Raw genomic sequence first — 7,904 nt, forward strand, 5'->3', positions numbered from 1 at the left:
ACCCCGTCAGCTACACACAAACCTGGCTCCCGGGGGAGTCCCCAGCCCCTCACATCCCACCAGCTACACACAAGCCTGGTCCCTGGGGAGTCCCCGAGCCCCTAGTACCTTGTCAGCTACATACAAACCTGGCCCCTAGGAGAGTCCCGGAGCCCCTCATATCCCGCCAGCTACACACAAATCTGACCCCTGGGGAATCCCCAAGCCCCTTGCACCCTGCCAGGTACACACAGACCTGGCTGCCGGGGTCCCTGAGACCTTGCTCCTTTCAAGTTACACACTAACCCAATCCCTGAGGAGTCCCTGAGCCAAGCCCCTCACATTCCGCCAGTACCCACAAACCTGGCCTCTGGGGAGTCCTTGAGCCCCTCACATCCAGCCAGCAACACACAAACCTGGCCCCTGGCACCCTGCCAGTCACACACAGACACTGGCCCCTGGGGAGTTCCTGAGTCCTCTCACACCAGAACAGCTACACACAAACACATGGCATAACGCAGGTCAAAGAACCTCATCCAATAATTTTTGTATCAAGCCCATATCTTCTGTTTGAACAATAGAATATCCTTTAAAAAATATCCACTCTTGACTAGACTCTCTAGATCAGGGGTGGGCAAACTTTTTGGCCCGAGGGCCACATTGGGGTGCGAAACTGTATGGAGGGCCAGGTAGGGAAGTCTGTGCTCCCCAAAAAGTCTGGCCTCCGCCCCCTATCCGCCCCCACCACTTCCCGCCTCCTGACTGCCCCCCTCAGAACCTCGGACCCATCCAACCCTCCACCCCCCACTCCCTGTCCCCTGACCACTCCCTCCCGGCATCCCCCACCCCCATCCACCGCTCCCTGTCCCCTGACTGCCCCTGACAGGCTCCCCGGGTCTCCCACACCTATCCAACCCCCCCTGCTCCTTGTCCCCCTGACCCCTATCCACACCCCAGCCCCCAGACAGGCCCCCCAGGACCCCACCCCCTATTTGATCACCCTTGGTCCCTGTCCCCGGACTGTCCCGACCCCTATCCACACCCCCGCCCCCTGACAGGCCCCCTGGTACTCCCACACCCTATCCAACCCCCCTGTTCCATGACCCCTGACCGCCCCGCCCCAGAACCTCCGCCCCATCCAACCACCCTCTGCTCCCTGTCCCGACTGCCCCCCCCCGGGACCCCCGACCCAATGTCGCCGCCCCGCACCACCCCCTTATCCTGCTGCTCAGAGCGGCAGGAGCTCACAGCCCCGCTGCCCTGACGGAGCCAGCCGTGCTGCCTGCGCGGCGGTGTAACTGCGGGGGAGAGGGACAGCAGGGGTGGGGCCAGGGACTACCCTCCCCGGCCAGGAGTTCAAGGGCTGGGCAGGACAGTCCTGCAGGCCATAGTTTGCCCACCTCTGCTCTAGGTAGTTGTTCCAATAGTTACCCTCTCCATTAAAAATGTGCACCTAAATAGTCTGAATTTTCTGAGCTTCAGCTTCCAACCACTGGGTCTCATCATGTCTTCTGCTAGTTTAAAGAGTCATCTCCTCTCAGAAATCTCTTCCCCATATAGTGTGTGTAGTGTATCATGATCAAGTCACCTATTAACCTTCTCTTACATAAACTAAATAGATTGGGCTTCTTAAATCTCTCACTATAACTCATGTTTTCTCAACTTCTTGTAGTTCTTTTCTGAACATTTTCCAGTTTTCAACATCCTTTTTGATGTTTGGACTGCAGAACTGACACAATATTCCAGTAAGGGTCTCAGTAATGCTGTATACAGAGGTAATATCACCTCTCTACTCTTAATATTCCCCTGCTTATACAGCCATGGATTGTTATTAACTCTCTTAGCTACAGCATAGCTCTGAGAGGTCATGTTCAGTTGGTTAGCTGCTGTGACTCCTAAAGTAAGTCCTTTTGAGAGTCAGCGTATTCCAGGACACAGTCCCGTCTTATAAATGTGACCTCCATTCTATGTTCCTAGATGTCTGACCTTTCATTTTGTTGTGTTAAATCATGTGTTATTCATATCAGCTCATGTTAGCAAGTGATCTTGATTAGGCAGTAGACCCGACTCATCCACAATTCCACCAACTTTTGTGTCATCTGCAAATTTGACCAGCACTAATTTCATTGTTTCTTCCAGATCATTGATAAAGATATTAAACTGCATTGGACCAACTAACAGATCCTTACAGATCCCCTCTAGAAACACCTCCACTGGCTGATGAATCCCCATTTACAATTACTTTTTGAGATCTCTCTGTTAACCAGTTTTTAATCCATTCAATACGGACTACGTTAATTTTGTATACAAAACGTAGAGCACATCTGACCACAATAAAGTATGGAACTTGTCTTTATTTTCATCACTGATCATCAGCCTTTGTCAGAATTTAATCTCAGATTAAAAATGGTCACATTAAAGGTAATACCAATAAAAGGTTTCTCTATTTGAATTTACTTTATTGTATCCAGTCTCTGATAATTATTACAACAGGTGGTTCTGTACAGTTAATATAGGAAAATGTTTAATAATATCCAGTAACATCTCAAAAGCTAAGTGTTCATTAGTACAAGATACCCTGAGTTTATAAGGGCTATCCCTGTAACATTACGGTCTTTCTCTCACCAGAAAGTGTATGTTAGCCTGATCATCATTTCCATTAATTGGTACCCAAACAAAAAAAGTATATTTTGTGCAATTGCAAAATTACTGAGAGTTCTTCTGGGTACTGTTCTATGAATAGCTCACAAATCAGATTGTGACAGCAACCTTCATTAGTCTCCTCGTTCATTCACTGATGTGTCAGCAAATGACACTGCATCAGAGGCATGCAGACAAACAAAGCTATTACCCTACATTCAGACAGACGTGTCGCCCAAAAGCATAAACTGGGCCAATAAAACCCTATGATTAATGTGAAACTTATCCCAGATACACATGCTTACCTATTAACAGTATATTTTAATTAAATTTAGGCCTTAAATATAGGTAGTATAAGAAAAAAAATTACAAATTCTAACACTAACAGGAATTTTCAGGAAGTATTTAGGTTTTTTTTAAGTTTAAGATTAAGCTTTAAAAAAAAAGAATTCCTAGACAGCATGGTCTTTTTAAAAAAAAATTAATCACAGCCTTTCTCCCCAAAGAAACTGTATATCCATTCAGCTTTTCCATGGCAATAAAAAGACATTCCTGAAACAACATAATTGGGGAGCAGTCACAGTCTTACAGACGATGCATCAATATAAGGTGCAGGTATAAGATTTATATTCATATTGTTACTAAACTAGCCAGGGGTTTGGATGGCTTATTGGGACTGGTTTGAATTCAGCCACTTTAGCGGTTATCAGGTTATTACTCAGGGACAGCTGTAGGGGGTTAAGTGATGCTGAAAAATGAGACAAACACCCCCCCCCACACACACACACACCACAAACTGAAATCTTAACTGTACAGAGAGGTCAAGAACTCAATAGGCACAGAGTGAACTTCTGAGTGGCTGATTTGGGTTGAGGCATGCTGTCAGAGCTGTGAAAAAAAAAATGCCTGCACTATACCTTTGGTGAAGTTAAAGAATTTCACCCTCTGAGGAAATTCACTTTCCTTAGAAACAGAAATAGCTATCAAAGTGGAATCAGCTTTTCAGTAAATGGACTTGTTGAGTTAAACTGTGTAGTTATGGGTTGGGCATGACCCCACCTTACATATAGGATAAATGTAAAGAAGCCACTGTAACCAGATGGCTGAAACAATAGCATTAGCACCCAAAATATAGGTACATGATCAGCTTTTGCTCAGAATGTCCATGTGGCCCTATTGGTTTGATTGGTGGAACTGTTTTGAGGCAGGGGAGTCTGTCTGAGAGAAAGCCAAGAAGACAGTAACAAAAGGCTGGTAAGAAAGCTTTACTGAGAGAAAGCTAAGAGAAAAGGCTTTTTGGGTATAGAGTGCTGGCTGGAAAGGTAGGCTTGTCACAGCAAATGAAGGAGCTGTCTCTTGTTTGTTTTTTACAGTGTTCAGGGACACAAGAGTTTGTACATTCTTTGCAAATTAACAAAAATTGCATCAAAGAAATATCTATCACCAATTTTTCCCCCTAACTGAACCACCTGCAAGACCCCAAAAATTTGGCTTAGCTGTTTGAGTCCAAACGTGTATCAATATTTTTCCTAGTTGGGTTTGAAAGTTAACTGCAGTACTACTTTTCCTTATAGGTGTTTAAATTTAAGTACCATATTTAGAATGTTAATATCGTTAGCTGCAAATGAACATTCAATCTTCAAACACTACATAAAAGAAAGAAAAGGAGTACTTGTGGCACCTTAGAGACTAACAAATTTATTAGAGCATAAGCTTTCGTGAGCTACAGCTCACTTCATTGGATGCATACAGTGGAAAATATAGTGGGGAGATTTTATATACACAGAGAACATGAAACAATGGGTGTTACCATACAGACTGTAACAAGAGTCATCAAGAAAGGTGAGCTATTACCAGCAGGAGAGCGGGGGGCGGGGGAAAACACATTTTGTACTGATAATCAAGGTGGGCCATTTCCAGCACTTTACAAGAACAGTAGGAAGGGAAATAAACAAGCGGAAATAGTTTTACTTTGTGTAATGACACATCCACTCCCAGTCTTTTTCAAGCCTAAGTTAATTGTATCCAGTTTTCAAATTAATCCCAATTCAGCAGTCTCTCTTGGAGTCTGTTTTTGAAGTTTTTTGTTGAAGAATTGCCGCTTTTAGGTCTGTAATCGAGTGACCAAAGAGATTGAAGTGTTCTCCTACTGGTTTTTGAATGTTATAATTCTTGACGTCTGATTTGTGTCCATTTATTCTTTTACGTAGAGACTGTCCAGTTTGGCCAATGTACATGGCAGAGGGGCATTGCTGGCACATATCACATTGGTAGATGTGCAGGTGAACGAGCCTCTGATAGTGTGGCTGATGTGATTAGGCCCTATGATGGTGTCCCCTGAATAGATATGTGGACACAGTTGGCAAGGATAGGTTCCTGGGTTAGTGGTTCTGTTGTGTGGTGTGTGGTTGCTGGTATTTGCTTCAGGTTGGGGGGCTGTCTGTAAGCAAGGACTGGCCTGTCTCCCAAGATCTGTGAGAGTGTTGGGTCGTCTTTCAGGATAGGTTGTAGATCCTTGATGATGCGTTGGAGAGGTTTTAGTTGGGGCCTGAAGGTGATGGCTAGTGGCGTTCTGTTATTTTCTTTGTTGGGCCTGTTCTGTAGTAGGTGACTTCTGGGTACTCTTCTGGCTCTGTCAATCTGTTTCTTCACTTCAGCAGATGGGTATTGTAGTTGTAAGAACGCTTGATAGAGATCTTGTAGGTGTTTGCCTCTGTTTGAGGGGTTGGAGCAAATGTGGTTCTATCGTAGAGCTTGGCTGTAGACAATGGATGAAAGCTGGAGGATACATCCACCCACTACAAGATGCACTGAGAGTGTGAGTGAAAATGATCATAGAATCATAGAAGATTAGGGTTGGAAGAGACGTCAGGAGATCATCTCGTCCAACCCCCTGCTCAAGGCAGGACCAACACCAATTAAATCATCCCAGCGAGGGCTTTGTCAAGCCGGGCCTTAAAAACCTCTCAGGATGGAAATTCCACCACCACCCTAGGTAACCCATTTTAGTGCTTCACCACCCTTCTAATGAAATAGTTTTTCCTAATATCCAACCTAGACCTCCCCCACTGCAACTTGAGACCACTGCTCCTCATTCTGTCATCTGCCACCACTGAGAACAGCCGAGCTCCATCCTCTTTGCAACCCGCCCTTTAGGTAGTTGAAGGCTGCTATGAAATCTCACCTCACACTTGTCTTCTGCAGTATAAACAAGCCCAGTTCCCTCAGCCTCTCCTCGTAAGTCATGTGCCCCAGCCCCCTGATCATTTTTGTTGCCCTCCGCTAGACTCTCTCCAACTTCTCCACAACTTTTCTGTAGTGGGGGGCCCAAAACTGGATGCAATACTCCAGTTGGGGCCTCACCAGTACCGAATAGAGAGGGATAATCACTTCCCTCGGTCTGCTGGCAATGCTCCTACCAATGCAACCCAATATGCCGTTAGCCTTCTTGGCAACAAGGGCACACTGCTGACTCATAGCCAGCTTTTCATCCACCATAATCCCCAGCTCCTTTTCTGCAGGAACTGCCACTTAGCCAATTGGTCCCCAGCCTGTAGCAGTGCATGGGATTCTTCCGTCCTAAGTGCAGGACTCTGCACTTGTCCTTGTTGAACCTCATCAGATTTCTTTTCCCCAATCCTCCAATTTGTCTAGGTCACTCTGGACCCTATCCATACCCTCCAAGTATCTACCTCTCCCCCAAGTTTAGTGTCATCTGCAAACTTGCTGAGGGTGCCATCCATCCCATTATCCAGATCATTAACAAAGATGTTGAACAAAACAGGCCCGCGGACCGACCCCTGGGGTACTCTGCTTGATACCAGCTGCCAACTAGACATCGAGCCATTGGTCACTACCCGTTGAGCCTGACAATCTAGCCAGCTTTCTATCCACCTTATAGTACATTAATCCAATCCATACTTTTTTAACTTGCTGGCAAGAATACTGTGGGAGACCGTATCAAAAACTTTGCTAAAGTCAAGATATATCACGTCCACTGCTTTCCCCATATCCACAGCGCTATTTATCTCATCACAGAAGGCAATCAGGTTGGTCAGGCATAACTTTCCCTTGGTAAATCCATGTTGACTGTTCCTGATCACCTTCCTCTCCTCCAAGTGCTTCCTTGAGGACCTGCTCCATGATTTTTCCAGGGACTGAGGTGAGGCTGACTTGTCTGTAGTTCCCCGGGTTCTCCTTCTTCCCTTTTTAAAAGATGGACACTATATTTGTCTTTTTCCAAACGTCTGGGACCTCCCCCGATTGCCACGAGTTTTCAAAGATAATGGCCAATGGCTCTGCATGAGTTGGCCACTACAAGGTATACAACTCTCCACCACCGATACTAATAGGAATGGCAGAAATAAGGGAAAATAGGCACACCACCCATCCCAAAGAACACCTCTCCCCAGTTTGGAGACACCAACAGTCCTGTGCATGAAGGCCAGCTTCCCACTTCAGCAGGATCTCGGACCACCTACCCAAGTCAAAACACACATGACTTTCCCATTACTCTAAATCTTACTTTAGAAAGCCACAGTTCTCAGCTTGGTTAATTCCACTGTATGGTAAAATCCCTCATCATTTGAGTGTATGCCTCATTGTTAATTTAAAAAAATAAGAAAAAATGTATTTGACATGAATAAACACAACCCATGAGCATGGTTCATTTTACAACACTGAGGTGAGGTAATACGGTAAGAAAACATCACAGGTTTTCTTTTATTTTTTAAGATTAATTACTTTTAACTACAAACTTGAACAGATGGACTCGCCACCAAGACAGATGTGCTCACCATCAAAAATGTATGAACAGCTGACTTAAAGAGTCCAACAATCACTCTGCCTCAAACAGCGTAGAGCCAAGAAATCAAATAACGCATGCACTGAGATAACTGTATTCAAATCTCAGAACCTTAATTAAATACCTTACTTGCTAGAAATTGACAGTTTAACATTAGGACTTTTAGTTGAATGGCAGTTTAACATTAGGACTTTTAGTTGAATGGCTTCACTCCTAATAGTACAAACAACACTGTTATTATCAGTATATACAAAAAAAATACAGCATACGTTAGTTCTAACATAACTATACTTATGATACATTATGCCATGAATATACAGCATGTGTCTGCAGCAAGTGATAGTATTTGAGTAAACAATTTTTTTTAATAAAAATGAAGCCAGTCTTTACTAGATCTAGTTGAAATATTACTCAAACTACTTTCTCACTTAACCACCCATTTCCAAATGTAATCTTGCAATTTTTATCAAAAGATGCAAAA

This window comes from Natator depressus, chromosome 6, assembly GCF_965152275.1.
Source record: "Natator depressus isolate rNatDep1 chromosome 6, rNatDep2.hap1, whole genome shotgun sequence".
NCBI classification, from domain to species: Eukaryota; Metazoa; Chordata; order Testudines; family Cheloniidae; genus Natator; species Natator depressus.